We start from the raw sequence: 22225 nt of genomic DNA, 5'->3' as shown, positions 1-22225 counted from the left end.
AGCATCATGGGTAGTTATGCTAATTGAAAAGGAGCAGAATAATGCCAAGCACACTAGGAATTATACTAATCCCATAATGATCAGATATCAGACTTTGGGCAAAAGGTCAATATAGAAGTATGTTTATGGGAATATGCCATGTCTGAATAGCACTGGAAAATAATAGAATAGCATTCATTTAATCATAACTCTTTTAGAGTGATTAATATATAGCACAGCTGACTCTGGTTGTTTCGATAACCATCTGTCACAGCGTTAAAAAAAGGATGTATTGTTTTGGTATAACTTGGGTTGAAGTAGGCCAAATAGCTTGGCAATATTCTGCCAGAATATTTGATGTGAAACTTGTTTAGTCTTGTAGACTGGTATTTTGTGTGTCTATGTGTTTAATTTCAGAAAGAATTCAGATAATCTTTACCTCCCTTTCTTGCAGAGTATAACATTTTGTCCCTTCCACCTCCCTAGTTCTAACTCCTATCTCAATAATAGATGTAAGTTTATCTGGTAAGTAAGATACATAATATGTCAATGGGTGCTGGATCCTATGAACAGATTTTTACTTCCAAAACATACCATCAAAATCTCCTCTTCTGAGCCACACTTCGCTTTCAGTCAGTTTTATAAAAATGGTTAAATCAGCAGATGGAAATGGATTGACAAACCATTAAAATGGGAGCATGTTGGTGTAGGGAAACAAAGTAGAATGTCATTTTTTTAATCAGTTAGTTCATTCACTCAGCTGTGTCTGACTGTTTGCAAAGCCATGGACTGCAGCATGCAAGGCTTCCCTGCCCATCACCAAATCCTGGTGCTTGGTCAGACTCATGTCCATCAAGTCGGTGATGCCATCCAACCATCTCCTCCTCTGTCCTGCCCTTCCCCTCCTGCCCTCAATTTTTCCCAGCATCAGGGTCTTTTCAAATGAGTCAGTTCTTCACATTAAGTGGCCAAAGTATTGGAGTTTCAGCATAAGTCCTTCCAATGAATATTCAGGACTGATTTCCTTTAGGATTGACTGGTTGGATATCCTTGCAGTCCAAGGGACTCTCAAGAGTCTTCTCCAACACCACAGTTCAAAAGCATCAATTCTTCAACACTCAGCTTTCCTTACAGTTCAACTCTCACATCCATACAAGATTACTGGAAAAACCATAGCTTTGACTAGATGGACCTTTGTCAGCAAGGTAATGTCTTTGCTTTCTAAAATGCTGTCTAGGTTGGTCATAGCTTTTCTTCCAAGGAACAAGTGTCTTCTAATTTCATGGCTGCAGTCACCACCTGCAGTGATTTTGCAGCCCAAGAAATTAAAGTCTGTCATTGTTTCCATTGTTTCCCCATCTATTTGCCATGAAGTGATGGGACTTGATGCCATGATTTTCATTTTTTGAATGTTGAGTTTTAAGCCAACTTTTTCACTCTCCTATTTCACTTTCATCCAAAGGCTCTTTAGTTCTTCTTTGCTTTCTGCCATAAGGGTGGTGTCATCTGCATATCTGAGGTTATTGATATTTCTCCCAACAATCTTGATTCCAGCTTGTGCTTCATCCAGCCTGACTATTCACATGATGTACTCTGCATATAAGTTAAATAAGCAAGGTGACAATATATAGCCTTGATATACTCCTTTCCTGATTTGGAACCAGTCTGTTGTTCCATGTCCTGTTCTAACTTCTGTTATGTTGCTTCTTGACACGCATACAGATTTCTCAGGAGGCAGGTAAGGTGGTCCTGTATTCCCATCTCTTGAAGAATTTTCCACGGTTTGTGGTGATCCACACAGCCAAAGGCTTTGGCATAGCCAATAAAGCAGAAGTAGACATTTTTCTGGAACTCTCTTGCTTTTTTGATGATCCAGTGGATGTTGGAAATTTGATCTCTGGTTCCTCTGCCTTTTCTAAATGCAGGTTGAACATCTGGAAGTTCTCAGTTCACATACTGTTGAAGCCTGGCTTAAACAATTTTGAGCATTACTTTGTTAACATGTGAGATGAGTGCAATTGTGGGGTAGTTTGAACATTCTTTGGCATTGACTTTTTTGGGGCTTGGAATGCACTTTCTTAATACCTGGGCTTAAATCCAGTGCTTTGGATTGCTGCAGAACACCTCTGCCCAGAAATGAAGACGTGTGTGTGCTAAGTCGCTCAGTCGTGTCTGACTCTTTGCAATAGGCTCCTCTATCCATGGAATTCTCCAGGCAAGAATACTGGAGTGGGTTGCCATGCCTCCTCCAGGGGATCTTCCCACCCCAGGGATTGAACCTCCATCTCTTATGTCTCCTGCATTGGCAGGCGGGTTCTTTACCACTAGTGCCACCTAAGGAGCCCCGAAATGAAGACACTAAGCATAAACTAAAAAGTGTTCATTCTTAATAAGTCTACTGCATAAAAAATAGGACATTTCAAGTATAGTATTACTACATTCTAGTGCCTTTTTGGAATATGTAATCTAATAGACTTTCAGACTGAATAAAAGGGTGTTAAAGTGATAGGCACCAACCAGACTCATGTGAGTGTTAAAAGTAAAGTTGAAGGAGTCGGGGGTAAAGAGATATTTAAGATTTTACACATCGGTAAAAAAAGAAATGAGAAACATGTTACTTTCTGTAGTATTTATTGTTCCCTTTCTTTTCGTTCTTAGCAGGGAGGTTTAAAATACAGACACACAGACATACCCCACATGTCTATTGGTGACTCTGGGTCTGGAATACAATTACAAGTTTTCTCACAGCAGTGAGTTCTCAAGCCCAGCCGAGCCTTCATTGGCATGAGCCACCTTGATTATGCTAAAGCACCCCTGGATTCCTTCTTCTTTTGTTTCATTTCACCCAGGGTCTTAAAGCTTAAGCATTTGACATGCTTGGGCAGTTTTCTCTCTAATTTCACCCAAGCTGGCTGTGCAGTAAGTTTAATGTGTAGGTGTAACCTGTAGGTGCAAGTAATCTCTTCAGTTTTTTTTTTTTTTCACTTCAGCCATCTGAACACTGGATGCCGTCCAAGTTGGAATGAATCTATGCTACAGTAAAAAGTTAAACCATATGACAAGAGAAATACTATTATCAGACCAAGCTGATTGAAATTAACATTTATTCAGGCATTGGTTGATTTTCATATGGGAGGAACAATGCTCCTGGTTTCAGTAACATAAAGGATGAAGCTCTCTAGAAAAGCAACAAATGAATTTCACACATAAGGTGTGTAAATTCTCATTACGATCTAGAAAACCATGTGGAAAGAAATACTATTTCCCATTATTTAAGGTTAATGTTGAAGAATATATATAAATATAAAGAACGCATAATTTTTAATTTGTATTAAATTAAAACTTTTTAATAGGAAAAAAATACATTTTCTATACCAACAACCTTGGTCCCAAACCAGAATTTAGAGATCACCTTTCAATCCTTTTTCTTTTGGAGGTGCTCTAGAACTCTTTGCTACTTTGTGAAAATACAATGAAACACATTACTCCTGAAGTAGCAGATGTTTGATGTACTCTGAAAATTAAGTATGGAGGTCATTAGTGACCTTTGAATATTTCTTCAAATACTGCAGTGTACATATCTTAGACTCCATATTATGCCTGCTTTACTCTGAAAAGAAATTGTACTTATTTTATCCTGGCTTGATTCTCGATCATCTCAATTCTTAGGTAGATTTATTTGGAATCAAAAACACTTATATCTTAGAGAAGGTATATATATGTTTTGTAGAATTTTAAACCTAGAGTGAAGTATTTCAGAGATGTGGACAGCCTGATGGCAATGTATAGTTTTAGCACTGTGTATTATTGACTATGCCAAAGCCTTTGACTGTGTGGATCACAATGAACTGTGGAAAATTCTTCAAGAGATGGGAATACCAGACCACTTGATCTGCCTCTTGAGAAATTTGTATGCAGGTCAGGAAGCAACAGTTAGAACTGGATATGGAACAACAGACTGGTTCCAAATAGGAAAAGGAGTTTGTTAAGGCTGTATATTGTCACCCTGTTTATTTAACTTATATGCGGAGTACATCATGAAAAACGCTGGACTGGAAGAAACACAAGCTGGAATCAAGATTGCCGGGAGAAATATCAATCACCTCAGATATGCAGATGACACCACCCTTATGGCAGAAAGTGAAGAGGAACTAAAAAACCTCTTGATGAAAGTGAAAGAGGAGAGTGAAAAAGTTGGCTTAAAGCTCAACATTCAGAAAACGAAGATCATGGCATCCGGTCCCATCATTTCATGGGAAATAGATGGGGAAACAGTGTCAGACTTTATTTTTGGGGCTCCAAAATCACTACAGATGGTGACTGCAGCCATGAAATTAAAAGATGCTTACTCCTTGGAAGGAAAGTTATGACCAACCTAGATAACATATTCAAAAGCAGAGACATTACTTTGCCAACAAAGGTTCGTCTAGTCAAGGCTATGGTTTTTCCTGTGGTCATGTATGAATGTGAGAGTTGGACTGGAAGAAGGCTGAGCACCGAAGAATTGATGCTTTTGAACTGTGGTGTTGGAGAAGACTCTTGAGAGTCCCTTGGACTGCAAGGACATCCAACCAGTCCATTCTGAAGGAGATCAGCCCTGGGATTTATTTGGAAGGAACAATGCTAAAGCTGAAACTCCAGTACTTTGGCCACCTCATGCGAAGAGTTGACTCATTGGAAAAAACTCTGATGCTGGGAGGGATTGGGGGCAAGAGGAGAAGGGGATGACAGAGGATGAGATGGCTGGATGGCATCACTGACCCAGTGGACGTGAGTCTGGGTGAACTCCAGGAGTTGGTGATGGACAGGGAGGCCTGGTGTGCTGCAATTTATGGGGTCATGAAGAGTTGGATACGACTGAGCGACTGATCTTATCTTGTCTTATCTTATGTGGCTCTGTGTGTAGGGGGTGCCTGATGTGTGTTGGAATGTGTGAGTATATAAAATTTCACAGGTAAGTGGATGGAGAATAGTGTGTCCTCCCATTAAAAAACTTGTCAGAACCTCCTATGTGTGGCAGTTTTCCATCTTTTATTGGCTACACATATAGAGAATGATAAACTCCAATGTACTGACCTAGAAAATCCGCCCCTTTCTCTTTCATTCAAGAAAGCATATTGAGTACAGTGAGAGGAATAATTAATTTAGTAATAAACTTGTATCACATCATTTCTATTGTAAGAAATGTGTTTGTAAACTTTGGAAATATGAATGTTATATGAAACTTATTTCAAATATTCTATAAGTGAAGTTAAATTCACTCAGTCAGGTTCAGCTCTTTATGATCCCACGGTCTGTGGCCTTCCAGGCTCCTCTGTCCATGGGATTCTCCAGGCAAGAATACTGGAATGGTGTGCCATTCCCCTCTTGAGGGCATTTTCCCAACCCAGGGATTGAACCCCATTCTCCTGCATTGTAGGCAGATTCTTTACCCATTGAGCCACCAGGGAAGCCCAATACTCTACAAAGAGTCATATGATCCTTTTTGCCAGCAAACCTCAGATAAGAACTGCTATCTTCTAGTGGCGATGGAGAGAACATTTAGGCCAAGAGGTATCATTATTTGCTGTTCTTACTAAGCCCCAGTGGGACTTCCCCGGTGGCTCAGAAGGTAAAGTGTCTGCCTATAATGTGGGAAACCCAGGTTCAATCCCTGAGTCTGGAAGATCCTCTGGAGAAGGAAATGTCAACCCACTCCAGTGCTCTTGCCTGGAAAATCCAGAGTGGACGGAGGAGCCTGGTAGTCTACAATCCATGGGGTGGCAAAGAGTCGGACACGAATGAGCAATTAAACTTTCAACTTTCAACTAAGCCCCAGTACTTTTGTGACTCATTATAAAAGACCCTGATACTGAGAAAGATTGAGGGCAGGAGGAGAAGAGGATGACAGAGGATGAGATGGCTGGATGGCATCACTGATTCAATAGACATGCGTTTGAACAAACTCTGGGAGATGGAGGTAGTGAAGGACAGGGAAGCCTGGTGCGCTGTAGTCCATGGGGTCACAAAGAATCAGACATGATTTAGCAACTGAACAGCAATAATAGGCCTTATTTTAAAATCATGAAAAATTACCTTAGTTCTTATAACACTTTTCCAAAAATCATGGATAGAGCTTCTTAGCTTCCTGATGGGAACACTAATAGAATAGTGGCTATCACCTTTACATCATTTACACCCTCTGATTAGCCAGTTCAGGACTGTCATTCTGTCAGAGGCTCAGAAGTCAACACTGACTAGGAAACTGACTTGCAGGCTCCTAAAGTAGTGATTTAAAGGAAAAAGGTAATGAAAGATAAATTATTTCCTGTCACAGTGCATTTGAAGTAAAGTGTACCCACTATGGCAATGAAGAATTCCCCAACTAAATTTACAATGATTCTGATTTCAGCAATCTAGACATAGGAGAAACTTGAATGGAGAGTCAGGAGGAATGAATATTAAGTTATTTCATAAAGAAGAAGGAAAAGAGCATCACACAGAGAAAAGAGACCCAAGTTTTAGATTTGATTCTGCTGTTAAGATGTGTCACTTTGGGCCATGACTTAACTGCCTTGACCTTTCATTCTTCTCTTTGGTGCATGAGAGTATTGGTTTAGGGCAGCTGATTTCAACCTACTTCAAGAAACATTGGTTAACAGATCATGTAGGAATAAAGATTGACTGGTAAATACATTTGGTAAATTCTGAATGAAACATATTCCACCTTGAGCCTGTTATCAACATGCATTGTAACAACATAGAGGCTATATAATATCTTGTCATAAAGCTTTGCTTAACCTTCTGGTTCTCGACTTTGTCTGACTGTGTGAAGCACCTAGTGGGTTTAAAGAAATATGCAGGAATTCACTCTATACAAAATCAATTTGATTCTCCAAGGATGGATTAGGGGAATTAATAACTTAACAACCTCTTTCTACTGCTCCCCACCCTACCCAGGTGAAGAAAGTATTAACTTTGGAAGGATGAGTGGAGAGCCATCGACTGAGTTACAAGACTTAATGTAAAAAAAAGACCAACCTCCCTCCAAGGAAGAGGAATTCTGCCACAGACTGCCGTTGGACTCAACTGAAACATCAACTTTTCTTGTTCTCCAGTCTGCCAGCCTACCCTGCGGATATTGGACTTGTCAACTTCCACAGTCAGAGGGCCAATTTCTGAAAATAAATCAACCTCCCTCTCTCTTCTTTCTCTCTTTTTCCCTTCCACCACATTTCCATCACCACCAAAGAAGGTCTCTTGCTCACAGTTCTTCTCACCGACATATGGATTAAATACCAGTCTGATTCAACCTTGAAAAGCTACCACAGCTCTTTAATGCAACATCTAACAGTATCACTGGAGTAGGAAATGGCAACCTGCTCCAGTACTCTTGCCTAGAAGAAACTTCCATGGACAGAGGAACCTGGCAGTCTATAGTCCATGGGATTGCAAAGAGTCAGACACAACTGAGCTACTGAGAAAACAATAGTATCACTGTTGGAAATGTGTCTCTTTTCAGATCTATATTTTATTTTCCAGGTTTTCAAAGTTCTTCTTAATGGGCCAGCTTTTAAACATTTTAGATTTTGCAGGCTGTAAGATCTGTGTTGCAATCATATTAACTCTGCTTGTAATGTGAAAGTAACTGTAGACAACATATACATGGATAGGTTTGCATGTTTTCCAAACCTATTATATTTACAAAAAGAAATGTGAGTTCATATATACTCAATTTGTCAAATGCTACTCTAGATCATAAAAGGATTGTTCTTTAGGTCTCCACTGACTCTAATTATAATGTGTTTAATTATTAGTATATGAATTAGTACATTTATAAATTGTGGTTCTGTCTTTCCCCATACCCAACTCTCATTGGGGTGGGATTCATCATTGTATCTCATATTCATCATGCTTACAGATTTTTTAAGACCTTCCCTGGTGACACAAATGGTAAAGAATATGCCTGCAATGCAGGAGACCTGGGTTAGGATGATTCTCTGGAGAAGGAAATGGCAACCCCTTCCAATAACCTTGTCTGGAGAGTTCCATGGACAGAGGAGCCTGGAGGGCTACAGTGCATAGGGTTGCAGAGTCGGACTTGACTTAATAATTAACACTAAGTATAGATTTTTAAAAAGAATATGTACAGGTTTTATTATTAATTTAGTCTGAACTTTAAATAATAAATACTAACTTCTAGATCCTTTCCTAACTCATAAGCTAAGTCACTTCAGTCGTGTTCGACTCTGTGCAACCCCATAGATGGCAGCCCACCAGGCTTCCCCATCCCTGGGATTCTCCAGGCAAGAACACTGGAGTGGGTTGCCATTTCCTTCTCCAATGCATGAAAGTGAAAAGTGAAAGTGAAGTCGCTCAGTTGTGTCCGACTCTAGCGACCCGATGGACTGCAGCCTACCAGGCTCCTCCATCCATGGGATTTTCTAGGCAAAAGTACTGGAGTGGGGTGCCATTGCCTTCTCCAAACTCATAGGTTTATATTGTTTCTTTTCTACTTGTTAAAAAATGTTCATTTGTATAATAAGGTTTAAAATATCTTTCAAAAAGTTTATTATCTCTTGTCTTTTAGGATTTTACTTTCTAAATTTAAAATTGATTCTGTCTGGGAAAACATCAGCTACCTTTAAATCATGTCTATTAATTTTAACTCCTCTCCTCCCCATGAAGTAAAACATATGCTGATGTAAATATGACAATAGTTATCAGGTATAATTTTGTGATTTGAGATGAGAGGCTAAAAAAATAAGATACCTTATTTGACATTTTATAAAAAACATGTCTCAGGGAAGAGGACCTTGGGAGTTCAGAAGTTGTAGCCTTTATATCACCTCTCTTACTTGAAGCTCATTGCCTTTCATGAACATAAAATGAAGTAAAATTTACTTCAGAATAAACACATTTATTCAAGCATTATGTTTCACTATTTATGGAAAGCAATGCTATAGAGAAATCAGAGAGCCATACAGATGTTTACTGGCTATTATTCAGAAGTGAAATTATATATTATCAAGAATGTAGACTATACAGAAAAAGTAATTTTGTTTTTCCAAAAGAAAAAGAAATGCAAAAAGGCAAAATGGTTGTCTGAGGAGGCCTTACAAATAGCTGAGAACAGAAGAGAAGCAAAAGGCAAAGGAGAAAAGGAAGGATATATCCATCTGAATGTAGAGTTCCAAAGAATAGCAAGGAGAGATAAGAAAGTATTTCTCAGTGATCAATGCAAAGATATAGAGGAAAACAATAGAATGGGAAAGACTAGATAGCTCTTCAAGAAAATTAGAGATACCAAGGAAACATTTCATGCACAGATGGGCACAATAAAGTATGGAAAGAACAGAGGCAGAAGGTACTAAGAAGAGGTGGCAAGAATACACAGAAGGACTATACAAAAAAGACCTGATGACCCAGATAATCATGATGATGTGATCACTCACATGGAGCCAGATATCCTGGAATGTGAAATCAAGTAGCCCTTAGGAAGCATCTATGAACAAAGCTAGGGGAGGTGATGGAATTCCAATTGAGCTATTTCAAATCCTAAAAGATGATGCTGTGAAAAGTGCTGCGCTCAATATGCCAGCAAATTTGGGCAACTCAGCAGTGGCCACAGGACTGGAAAATGTCAGTTTTCATTCCAATCCCAAAGAAAGACAATGCCAAAGATTGTTCAAACTACTGCATGGAAAGTGAAGTTGCTCAGTCGTGTCCGACTCTTTGCGACCCCATGAACTGTAGCCTACCAGCCTCTTCCGTCCATGGTTTTCCAGACAATAGTACTGGAGTGGATTGCCATTTCCTTCTCCAGGGGAATCTTCCCAACCCAGGGATCAAACCCAGGTCTCCCTCATTGTAGACAGACGCTTTACCACCTGAGCCGCCAGGGAAGTTCTCAACTGCACTCACTTCACACGCTAGCAAAGAAATGCTCAAAATTCTCCAAGTGAGGCTTCAACAGTATGTGAACTGAGAACTTCCAGATGTTCAAGCTGGATTTAGAAAAGGCAGAGGAACCAGAAATCAAATTACCAACATCTGCTGGATCATTGAAAAAGCAAGAGAATTCCAGAAAAATATCTACTTCCTCTTCACTGACTTCGCCAAAGCCTTTGACTGTGTGGATCACAAAAGACTGTGGAAAATTCTTAACAGATGGGAATACCAGACCACCTGACCTGTCTCCTGAGAAATCTGTATGCAGGTCAAGAAGCAACAGTTAGAACCGGACATGGAACAACAGACTAGTTCCAAATCAGGAAAGGAGTACATCAAGGCTGTATACTGTCACCCTGCTTATTTAACTTATATGCCGAGTACATCATGTGAAATGTCAGACTGGACATAGCACAAACTGGAATCAAGATTTCCAGGAGAAATATCAATATCCTCAGATATGCAGATGACACCACCCTTATAGCAGAAAGTAAAGAGGAACAGTAGAGCCTCCTGATGAAAGTGAAAGAAGAGACTGAAAAAGCTGGCTTAAAACTCAACATTCAAAAAACTAAGATCATGGCATCTGTTCCCATCACTTCATGGCAAATAGATAGGGAAACAATGGAAACACTGAGAGACTATTTTGGGGGGCTCCAAAATCACTACAGATGGTGACTGAAGTCATGATTAAAAGACATTTGCTCCTTGGATGAAAAACTATGACAAATCTAGACAGCCTATTAAAAAGTAGAGACATTACTTTGCCGGCAAAGGTCCGTCTAGTCAAAGCTATTGTTTTTCCCGTAGTCATGTATGGATGTGAGAGTTGGACCATAAAGACAGCTGAGTGCCAAAGAATTGATGTTTTTGAACTGTGATGTTGGAGAAGACTCTTGAGAATCCCTTGGACTGCAAGGAGATCCAACCAGTCCTTTCTAAAGGATACCAGTCCTGAATATTCATTGGAAAGACTGATGCTGAAGCTGAAGCTCCAATACTTTGGCCACCTGATGTGAAGAACTGACTCAACAGAAAAGACCCTGATGCTTGGAAAGATTGAAGGCAGAAGGAATAGGGGACGACAGAGGATGAAATGGTTGGATGGCATCACCGCCTCGATGGACATGAGTTTGAGCAAGCTCCGGAGGTTAGTGATGGACAGGCAAGCCTAGTGTGCTGCAGTCCATAGAGTTGCAAAGAGTCGGACATGACTGTGTGACTGAACTGACTTGAGACTATAGAATTGACTAGTAGACATATCTTGGGTTCTAATATATAAACTATTTGTTCTGGTGTCATTAAAACAATTTTAAACCCTCATTACTTCAGACTTCAACAAACTGGATATTAGATCAATTGCCACAAACGACTATAGAAACAATTTGGTTTTCAACTTATCAGTTTTGATAAAGTGGAAAGAAAATTCTATATTTAAACTAAGATTTCTTGGTATAGACTACTTTCCAGATGTTAATTATTATTTTTTTATTCATGAACTGTATCGAGCTACCATTTACAGAGAACAATACATGCTCTTATATATATAGGTGTGTTTACATTAATATAGCTGGTATAATCACCACCCCAATTAATATATAGAAGATTTCCATCATGGTAAAGTTTCCTCATGCTCCTTTGTAGTAAATTCTATTCTTCTTGCCTACCAGAGCCAATTACTTTATCTGTTTTTTTTCGGGGGGAGAAGGGGCCTATGCTAGAATTTTATATCAATGAAAATATATAGTCACAAATTGTGTCTGGACATGCTCATTAAAAATACTTCAGTCTCATCCAAGTTGTTTCATTGTGCAAATGGACTGCTCCTTTTTATTGCTGAATGTGTCTTCAGTTTAAAGTACTTTTTGATGAACAATGTATAACTGTTTTTTTAAAAAATGAAGTTTGATAATTCTCTTTTGGGCTAGTAATTTTAGTCCATTTATATCTAGTTTAATTATTGATATTGTATTTCAGTCTACATCTTGCTAATTTTTTTCCATTTGACCCATCTACTTTGTTCTTGTTTTTGTCCTTTAATATTTTTTCTTTTTAATTACTTGAATATCTTTAGTATTCCATTTTATCTTCTCTATTGGTGTTCTGTTAAATCACTTGGTTTTGTGTTTTATTCAGTGTATTTTGAACTTCATGTAATCTAGTTTGGATAATTTTTATGCCATTTTTTCAAGTTCAGGATGTCTTCTTTGGGAAAAGCTAATCCCCAGCTAAGTCAATCCATGTCAGAATACTAAAATATCTTGTTTCATCTGACTTTTCTTATGGTTTCTGTTTTTCTTATTATTATGTTATATCATATATATTTACAGTAGTTCTTTTAAGTCTTTGTCTCATAATTCAGTCCTCCCTGTAACTTCTGACTCTGTTTTACTGACCAACTTTTTTCCCTATTATAGGTCATATTTTCAGCTTTTTGCCTATTTAGTAATTATTGATTGAATACTGGACATCCTGAATATCGTTGATCCTACTGTCTTCCTTTAATAGTTGGTTTTGCTCTGGCAAGATGTTAATTTACTAGCAAATCACTTTGATCTTTTTGAAACTTGATTTTAAGCTTTGTTAATACACATCTAGAGTAGTCTTTATCTCCTATAGTTTAATCTTTGTTCTAAGGCATGGCATTTCAAAGGTGCCCATTGAGTTTCCTGTCTGTTTGATGAATGTCATTGAAACTGTAGGATCCAAAACATGTCTTAGTGGGTGCAAGCATGAGAGTTCAGATATTAGTTTAGTTTATAGTTCCCTTATAGGTTTTTAGTCATGATTTTCTTTGTATGGCTTCATAGAATATCAGCCTTTTAATGTTCAGTTTAATATTCATCCCAGAGATTAACTGAGTCACTTTAAAAAATTCTGGATGTATTTCCCTTCTATGTAGCCACCATTTATGGTATAGTGAAGTCACTCAGTCGCGTCCGACTCTTTGTGACCCCATGGACAGTAGCCTACCAGACTCCTCTCTCCATGGGATTTTCCAGGCAAGAATACTGGAGTGGGTTGCCATTTCCTTCTCCAAGAGATCTTCCTGACCCAGGGATTGAACCCGGGTCTCCCGCATTGCAGGCAAACACTTTACCGTCTGAGCACTGCCCTACAAATTCTAACCAGCTTCAGTTCAGTTCAGTCCAGTCGCTCAGTCATGTCCGACTCTTTGCGACCCCATGAATCGCAGCACACTGGGCCTCCCTGTCCATCACCAGTTCCCGGAGTTCACTCAGACTCATGTCCATCGAGTCGGTGATACCATCCAGCCATCTCATCTTCTGTCGTCCCCTTTTCCTCCTGCCCCCAATCCCTCCCAGCATCAGAATATTTTCCAGCTTAGCCTTCTTTATATCAGCAAGCCTTTACTGTGCTTAGACTTTCTCTGAGCTTTGGTCTGGACAGTGCTCCAGAAATAAAGCCTGGAAAAGGGAGGTAGGTTGTGTTTCACTTTTTTTTTTTCCTCTCAGAATTCCAGCTATGTGCTGTCTGTTGTTCAATATCTGTGAAGAAATTTAAAAAAAAAAAGACTATTTATCTACTTTTCTAGGATTTTTTTCTTTTATTTTGCTTTTAAAGGTATTAGGGATAGTCCAGTGCCTGTTATTCAATCTTGACCAGAAGCACATGTCCAGGTTACTGTTTTTTTTGGTTTTATTTTATCGTATGTGAGACTTTATCATTGGGATTCTTATGGCTATGGCTTAATTTAATATACACTGCAATTTCTTTATATTATGCCATTTCCCAAAAATGTTTTATTGTTGAACTTTTGTGTTACAGAACTTCATTATACCTCTCACCAAACTCCAGTGTTCTTGAGAACATAGGTTGAGAATCACTGATTCAATTGCAAAGGTTATAGTCAGAATCTGTGCATTAGGACTCATTAAAATGAATGAAAAGTTTCAAATAAAAAATCACTTATAAATTAATACCATTTAATTTCTACTTCATTTGGTAATTTCTATTACTTCTTAATGACCTGCTTTACAAAAATAACAAAAATAGTAAGTATTTAGCATAGCAATTGCACAAAGACTTTTTTTTAATATAAATTTATTCATTTTAATTGGAGGTCAAAGACTTTTAAGAAAGATTAAAACATGTTGTTCTACTAAGGATGTTAATATGCTTTTAGAATCTTAAAAGTACTTACATTATTTTTTCCCCACATCCATCAATCTCCTTACATATATATCCTTAAATATATATCAAATATCTTTTACTGGTGGGATATTTAAATTCTATTATGTTAGTAAATTTTAATTATACATAGCAGTGCTATCAAATACAGCTATCATGTTATATATTCAATCCTGAGACCTTATTCTGAATATTTGTATGTATTTTCTAATCACTCCGTATATCCCCTACCTCCCAGCCTCTGCCAAATATTTTTAAAATATCCGTTTCTACAGACTTGACTTTTTCTCTAGATTTTACTTATAAGTGGGATCACAGGGTATTTGTCTTTCTCTGTCTGGCTATATCCACTTAGCATAATGCCCTCAAGATCCATCCATGTTTTAGCAAATGGCATTTCCTTCCTTCTCATGGATGAATAAAATTCCATTACACATATATATCATATCCTCTTTATGTGTTCAAAATTAAAGTCACATTTTCAAGCTCTAGTTTTAATTCTAGTTCTTTTGCTATTTCTACCACAACTGGAGTTATTTCCTCCACTGAAACCTCTCAAAATCATCCATAAGGTTGGAATCAGCTTCTTCTAAACTCCTGTGATATTTTGACATCTTCCCATGAATATGAAATGTCTTCTTAATGGCATCTAGAATGGTGGATCCTTTCCAGAAGCTTTTCAATTGACTTTGCCCAGATCCATCAGACAAAATACCACCTATGGCAACAATAGCCTTACAAAATGTTTTTCTTAAATAATAAGATTTGATAGTTAAATTTACTCCTTAATCCATGGGCTGCAGAATGGATGCTGTGTTAGCAAGCATGAAAACAACATGAATCTCTTTGTACATTTCCATCCAAGCTCTTGGGTGACCAGGTACACTGTCAATGAGCAGTAATACTTTGAGAGGAATCTTTCTTTTTTTTTTTTTTCAGAACAGCAGTTATTATGTTTAGGACATTACCTCTATTCCCAGTTGGCTGAGAGTTTTTAATCATAAATAAAATTTGAATTTTCTTAATTTTTTTCTGCATTTATTAAGATAATTATAATTTTTATCCTTTAGCTAATGTGATGTATCACAATGATTAACTTCTGGACATTGAAACATCTCCTTGCATCCCTGAAATAAATTCCAATGAAACATGGTGTATGATCTTTTTTTGCTGATTTCAGTTTACTAATATTTTGTTAAGAATTTTTGCATCTATATCTATCAGGAATACTAGTCTACATCGTTCTTGTATCTCCCTATCTGCTTTTGGTATCAGTTGATGCTGGCCTCATAAATGAGTTTAGTAATGTGCCCTCCTCTTACACATTTTGGAACAGTTTGAGAAGGACAGATAGTAACTCCTGATTAAATATTTTGTAGAATTCATTCATGAAGACATCTGGTCCTGGGCCTTACTTTGTTAACAAGTTTTTGATACGATTTAGCCTCCATATATACTGGGAAGGCCAAAAAGTTCATTCGGTTTTTAAGTAAAAATAAAAGACATTTTTCATGTTCACCAAGCACTTTATTAAACAACATATTCATTAACCAAATAAATTTTTCTGGCCAACCCAATATTTATTGCTATGTTAATAATTCAGTCTTGAAAGAATATATAGTTCTAGGAATTTATCCTTTCCTCTAGGTTATCTAAATTGGTGTATAATTGAATGCAGGTCTCCTGTATTGCAGGCAGATTCCCTACCATCTGAGCCACCAGGGATGCCCATAATTGTTCCTAATACTCTCTTGTCATCATTTGTATTTCTGCAATATCAGTTGTAATATCCCTTTTTTTATTTACTATTTTATTTTAGTCGTCTTTTTCCTTGTTGAGTCTAGCTAATGGTATCTATACATTAAAAAAAAAAACAAAACACCCATTAGTTACATTGATTTTTTTTTCTATTGTCTTTTAAATCTCTATTTTTTAAAAAAAATTTACTCTAATCCTTTTATTTCTTTCCTTCTGCTAACTTTGGGCTAAGTTTATTCTTTATTTTTCTAGTTTTTTGAGGTATCTAGCTAGATTATTTTTTCTTTTTTCCTTAATGTAGGCATTTATTACCATAAACTTCCCACTTAGAATTGCTTTTGCTGTACCCTAAGTTTTCGTTATTATATTACCATTTAAATTTGCTTCAACATATCATTTAATTTTTCCTGTTTAAGTCTTCTTTGATTCATTGGTTGTTCAGTATCTTCAAGCTTAATTTCCATATTGTTGAGAATTTTCCAGCTTTCCTTTCTGTAATTGATTTCTACTCTGGGACTCTTATTCCAGAAAACCTTTTTATTTAGATAGGACAGATTAGTATAAACTTTCATGGTCCATGCTATATGACTTCAACTTTAGCTTTTTGTTGACCTTTCTTCCTTTAACTGCTATATTTTATTGTAATCGATAGGCACCCTTTAGATCCTTCTGTTAAAGACTAAAGCCTACAACCAAAAAAAAAATAATTTAAAGTTTAATTCATTTACATTTTCTTTTAATTTCCAAATGAATTTTAGTTATTAATCTAAGGAGAATATAATCATAAGCTAGAGGTCATCTGTCTACTATTGTCACAGGATCCTAAATAAAAATCTTATAGAAATAATAAGTTAAATAAACTAACATTTTTATTTAATAATTCACTGTGAATTGGGTTAGTCCTATATAAAGCACAGGAGTATTCTTTTGTCCCACAGACCTATAGACTATTTTAAACACAGAGCTTCCCAGATCCTTTTTACAGGTGCACATACTGGTTTTGCCACTTACTATCGTAGTATAACCACAGTCAATAAAAAAAGGTATAGTATAAACATTTTTTTTTTTTTACTCAGCACTCCATTCTACAAAGTGCACCTGATCCAAGTGGTTCTGTCAATCACAGTGCCTCGTCTCACTTATAGTCAGCTGGGCATGTGTCCCAGTCAGGAATAATCCATAGACTTACCACTGGCAAGTCCAAATAGAGTGTTTTCCAGGATTGCTATATGGGCATAGGAAGAGAAAAGTGTCTTTTCTGTTTTACCTGCTAGAATTAGTAAGCTGGCAGGTTATGAATGGGGCTGACAGTGGATATCTTTCCTGCCATGTGGAGATAATGTATCTGCTGCATTAAAACAAAATGAAGAGAAAACTGGATCTAAAAGATGGAGAGTACAACCCCAGCATTTAAGCCTCTGAGTACAGCCATGTCTAAGCCAAATCCATGGCTAAACTTTCCTGTTACATAAATCAATATGTTCTGTGTTTTAAGACATTTTCAATTGAGTATCTATAAATTCACACAGAAATTTCTGACTGATATAGAAAACAAAGAAAGACAAAATTTTAAATTTCATTCATGATTTAATTGTATTTATAAGGATACATCAGTAATTCTACTGTTGGTATTTCATGGTGTAGTTTTTATATCCCTTTATGTTTCATTCTGTTCCAGGCATGTCTTTTGTACGCAAGAATATTTTAAAATGTAATCTTATAATCTCTGATTTTTTAAAACTAAATTTAGTCCCCCACCTTTATTTGTTGATATATTGGACTTATTTTAGCATCTCATTTTATGTTTCTTATTTACTATCAGTTTATTTTTTTTGGTCGTTTTTCCTACATCTTGTTAGATTCATAAAGATTGCTATACCCTTCTTATAGAGGTTAAGAAACTTGTCCAAGGTCACACACTAGGCAGAATGAAAATGGAACCTGGAACCATGAGTGACTTGAATCCAGCATTTTCACACTTACCAACTAAATAATATTGCTTACAGGGTGCAGAAGGATAGTAATTAGTCAACAAGTCGTGTTCGACTGTTTGTGATCCCACGGACTGTAGTCTGCCAGGCTTCTCTGTCCATGGACTTTTCCAGGAAAGAATATTGGAGAGGGTTGCCATTTCCTATTCCAGGGGATCTTCCTTACTCAGGGATTAAACCTTTGTCTCTTGCATCTCTTGCATTAGCAGGTGGGCTTTTTTTTTTTTTTTTTTACCATTAGCACCACCTGGGAAATACTGCTTCCAGGGTACAGAAGGAAAAGTATTTGCTTAAAACATCTGCAGTGGGGATGGAAACTCAAGGATAAGCAAAAAAGATGGTATTATTTTGAATTGATTGAAATTAAAGAACAATTAAAGTTAAAACTTAAAAACACAAAGGTATGTAGAATGAAATGATAGAATTCTTGTTTTGAGTGACTTGATGTGTGCTGTCCAGGGACCAGGATAACAGATACAGAGAGCTGGAGGATATTTTTAGCTGGGATGGCCATATATCATCCAGATGGAGATGTTCAGTAGGTAATTTGCTAGAAATTTTCCAGTTCAAAAATTCTGTCTGGGATAGAATTACACAATGCATCGTATCTAGATGTCTATGGAAGCCATGGACACTCAAAGGGACTGTGTAATAAAGGAAAGCCAGAGGAAAAGGATGGATAGGTACACACAGAAGTCTATGACATAAAGTTTAAATACATTACTAGATACATAGCAATGACAACAGAACCTCAGATAAAGTAAGAACTAAATAATGGTCAGCTGATGATAATAATAATGATGATGATGAAAAATAACATGAACACACTTTTTTTTTCAGTTTGCAGGCCACTATATTAGGTCCAAGTCCAAAATCATCCTTTGAGAGCTAGTTCATTATTTACCTCATGCAGTAAATATTCTCCAACTCATTTTGAGCTAGGAGTAAATATTGAGTTTGATATCCCAACTATGTTATGTTTCTAATGAAAAAGGGAATAAATACAAGCAAAGTGATGATAAAAAAATATTTTTATTTTCCTCTCACAATAATTTCTCAGCATCTCCAACAGCTAATCTAACTCCTAAGGTTTCTAAAATAATCTTGGATAAATAGTGGGGAGTTTTATGTGGTAGCCATATAAATTTTCTTCTACACAAAGTAAAGTAGTATTTATCTCTTAAGAGTTCATTTTTACATTTTTCATAAGTTCCACTGTATAATTTAGTCATGTTCAACTATAAGTGAAAAAGCACTTTTTTCCTCTTTTCCCCCAAACACATCTTCACATAGTAAAAGTGAAATTTGTGCATCCCTGGGGATTTTATAAAAGAGAGAGGTGGAAGGAGAAGTTGAAAGGCAGAGTAAGTTCAAATTGTCAAGCCATTTGGTCTGTGTGAATTTTACCCAGGAGAATCACCCATTCTTATTGTCAAAAGCCAAGTGGTCTTGGGAAGCAAGAAAGACAATTCAAAAGTGATGGGAAAAATCCCAAGCCAAAGAGCAAAGCTGAATGATATTTTACAAGTTGTGAAATAGTTTTATTCCAATGGGCTTTTTAAAGAACAAGCTCCATGAAGATTGTAATAACACTGGAAGGCAATAGAATTTTCAAATTAATTTATATTTTCTTAAATTTATTTTTTACTTTTAAAAGACAAAACTTGATTAATACTATTTTAAGTACAAATGTGAATTATGTACACATTTAACACCCAGTCAGCCCCACTTCAGACAGTTTAATTTTCTTTCATAAATATTTCATCCAATTCTGATATATTTTTCCTCATATTATTTTTTTTAATTGATTCTTAAATTAATGAAATAACAATGTAAAGATAATTTTAAGACACACCCCATTCTGGCATCCTCATGTGGTCATTAATTCCTGCTCTGAGTTGTTTGTTGGAGTGAGAAAAATAAATATCATATTCATCATTCCTTGCAAAATTACTATTATGTCCATTTTTCAGAAATAAAAATTTTAAGATCAAACAATAGCAAAATTAGGATTATATTGCTTTCAAAATTCAAGTAATTGTTATTTTATTATATCAGATGAATGTATTACATCATTTAATGCCATGGTCTGAAGCTATCATCTAAACATTTATTAAACAGTGTGGGAAACTGAACTGTAATCAACAAATCACTGAAGACTCACTGTGGACAACTTTAAGTCCAAAACTCCAAAAAGATCTAGTCATAGCAGGGGCTTCACAGAATTGTGAGATTTACCTCCAAGAGCTCAACCAAGTTTCCATGGTAAATATGGGAGATAAATATTCTCCTGCTTCTGACAGAGAGGAGAAGGGAACCATTTGAAATACTTCAAAGCATTCTGCTCGTCTTAACAAGGCTTGCCCTAAGAGGGAACTAGTAAACCAAGGCTTGCCCTAAGAGGGAACTAGTAAACCAGAGCCTAATTTGCTGGGGTATTATCAGAACCTAAATGGGGAAAGGGAAAAACTCAACTCCAACCTGATTTAGCTATCTTGTCCCACTGAAAGGGAGAGGAAAACAGAAACAAAAGGGAGAAACAACATGTGAAGTTTACCTGCAGAGAAATAGGTTCACCCAAAGGCGGAGACTTAATCAACTAAAGGACTATAAAATGTCTCCACTGCCCTTACACTTCACCATCACATTAATAAACATTTATTTACAATAGCTCATTTTACCAAGTTCATCATGTCTGGTGCTCAAACAAAAATTATAAGGCAAAAAATACATTCTGAAGAGACAGAGTAAGTATCTGAACCAAAGATGGCAGTGATGTTGAAATTATCAGATTGGGAGTTTAAAATAACTATAATTAATTTGCTAGGGGCTCTAACATATAGAGTAGACAGTATGCAAGAATAGATGGGAAATGTAAGCAGAGAGATGGAAATCTAAAAAAAAAGAAAAAAGAAATGTTAGGGATCAAAACTACTGTAACAGAAAAGAAGAATGACTATAATGGACTAAACAGAGCTGATGAGAAAAAATCTAAGCTACAACACGTATAAATAGAACCTTGAAAAAAACCCAAAAGCAGAGAATGAGAATAGAAGAAAACAACACAGAATATCCAAGGACACTGTGGTACAACTGCAAAAGGTATAACATATGCATAATTGGGATGCCAGAAAGAGAAAGAAGAAACAGAAGAAAATATTTGAAACAAATTAATGTCAGCACAGACCTTGGAAGTTCAAAGTACAGCAAGCAAGATAACTATATTAAAAAAATTTACATCTAGGCATATTATATTTAAACTACAGAAAATAAAATGTAAAGAAAAAAAACCCTGAAAGATCAAGGGAAAAAACATCTTATTTATAGAGAAGCAAAAATAAAGAGTGTTGCTACTGCTAAGTCACTTCAGTCGTGTCCGACTCTGTGTGACCCCATAGACGGCAGCCCACCAGGCTCCCCCGTCCCTGGGATTCTCCAGGCAAGAACACTGGAGTGGGTTGCCATTTCCTTCTCCAATGCATGAAAGTGAAAAGTTAAAGTGAAGTCACTCAGTCATGTCTGACTCTTAGTGACCCATGGACAGCAGCCCACCAGGCTCCTCTGTCCATGGGATTTTCCAGGCAAGAGTACTGGAGTGAGGTGCCATCGCCTTCTCCGAAAGAGTGTTACATCCTACTTTTCCTCAAAAACTGCAAGTAAGAGAGTAGTACAAAATGTTTAAAATGTTGAGACAAAAAAATAACCAACCTAGAATCTGTACCATTTGAAATAGGCTTTTAATCAGGGACAAAAAAAAAAAAAAGAAGAAAAGAAGAAATTGCTTTGAGGCTGTCACTTTGAGATTGTCACTGCGTTGAGATTGGGGGACTGAATTAGGTGTTTCTGACTTGTGGTTGTTATGAGAAAAGATAGATTTATCATGAGTTCTGACTCACTTCAGTCCAGCTAGGTGATCTTTTCCATATAGAAATATTCCTTTTGGCATCTGTGTGACATCCAGACCATACTTGGTAAACTTCCTGTGTTAATAACTTTTTAAACTTGACATTTCTTTCACAGAGTCTGGATCGTAATTTTTCTGTAAATAAAAAATACAATCAGAAGGGGAGGAGGCAGAAAGTTACTGAATATCTTAAGATACTTAACTTGTTTGACTCATTCCCATGACTAGAGCCCCCATATACTGATGTATTCAAACATAAACTCTCAGTTATCGATTTCTCTTATACTCAGTGCAAATTTTGTAACATAAAGAAGATAGGCAAACATGAAAGGGAATACGGAAGGAAAAGGTGGTCAAGATTGAGTGTGATACCTTGTCACATTCCACCAGCTGAGTGCCACTTGCTTTAAGCCTCAGCAAAAGCTGGTATAGTCAGTCTTTCCAAGTTTACCTATTCTAGTATATGTGTAGTAGTAACACGTTGTAGTTTTAATGTACCTTTCCTTAACCA

The sequence above is a fragment of the Bos javanicus genome, chromosome 5 (genome assembly GCF_032452875.1).
Source record: "Bos javanicus breed banteng chromosome 5, ARS-OSU_banteng_1.0, whole genome shotgun sequence".
Lineage (NCBI taxonomy): Eukaryota > Metazoa > Chordata > Mammalia > Artiodactyla > Bovidae > Bos > Bos javanicus.
Note: the sequence above shows the minus strand (reverse complement) of the source record.